The 770-nt window shown below is 35.3% G+C and overlaps 1 protein-coding gene across 1 annotated transcript in view; it reads left to right on the top strand.

The window, feature by feature from the left end:
* LOC119592074 (prolyl 4-hydroxylase subunit alpha-1-like) overlaps positions 1–770 on the top strand; it is a gene marked incomplete at its 5' end in the record, with an annotated part of 27,605 nt that overhangs the window by 23,504 nt on the left and 3,331 nt on the right.

Genomic DNA, 770 nt, shown 5'->3' with positions numbered 1-770 from the left:
GTGTATATGTTTAATTGGTCTTTAATGTTTATCCTATTCTTCTGTTATATATTCTAATCTTCCTGTCTAGTTTTTTTGGTTATATTTATCTATATGTGTTTCAAATAGTTTTCGTTGTTGAGTATGGCACTGGGAGTCCCCATTGAGATTGGTTTAAAATGTATAGGAAACAGACATTACAGAACCATTTAGATGTTACCTGTATTGTGACATAAGACTACACCTCCCCATCTGCAGTACCTTCCTTGTAATAAAGGGGGGATATTGGCAAAATGCAAATAGTAGTGACTTGCCAGTGACAAACCTTACACTAAGGTAGCATAACTTTGTTGAGTGTTGTACTACCTATGTCCATGGGTTAGACTGGACTTCTGCTTGTTTATGGATTGGAGGAGGAATCAGACTAGATTCTTGAAGGCAGTCAGGTACCTAGGCTTTATAACAAGTAGGGGAAGTGGAATTCATAAGTGGTAATGGGAGCTGAATGCATAACTGCAAGATGCAATTTCAACCATAACTGCATGTTGGGAATTAAATCAGAACTGCTAAGAGGCAATGAAGTCCACAGCTAATGGGAATTTGATGTAGAATATCTAATGGGAATTAGATTATAATTGCTAGATGAAATTTCAGTCATAACTGCTAGTCAAAATTCCATTCATAGGTACTTGTAGGAAGTAAATTTATAACTAGCATGAAAATCTAAGATCCAATTTTGAGGACATTAGTTGAGAAACTAATATTTATATATGTCTTCTTTATCTCCTGCT

The sequence above is a fragment of the Penaeus monodon genome, chromosome 29, assembly GCF_015228065.2.
Source record: "Penaeus monodon isolate SGIC_2016 chromosome 29, NSTDA_Pmon_1, whole genome shotgun sequence".
Classification (NCBI taxonomy): Eukaryota; Metazoa; Arthropoda; class Malacostraca; order Decapoda; family Penaeidae; genus Penaeus; species Penaeus monodon.
Note: the sequence above shows the minus strand (reverse complement) of the source record. Positions and strands in the feature narration are given on the sequence as shown.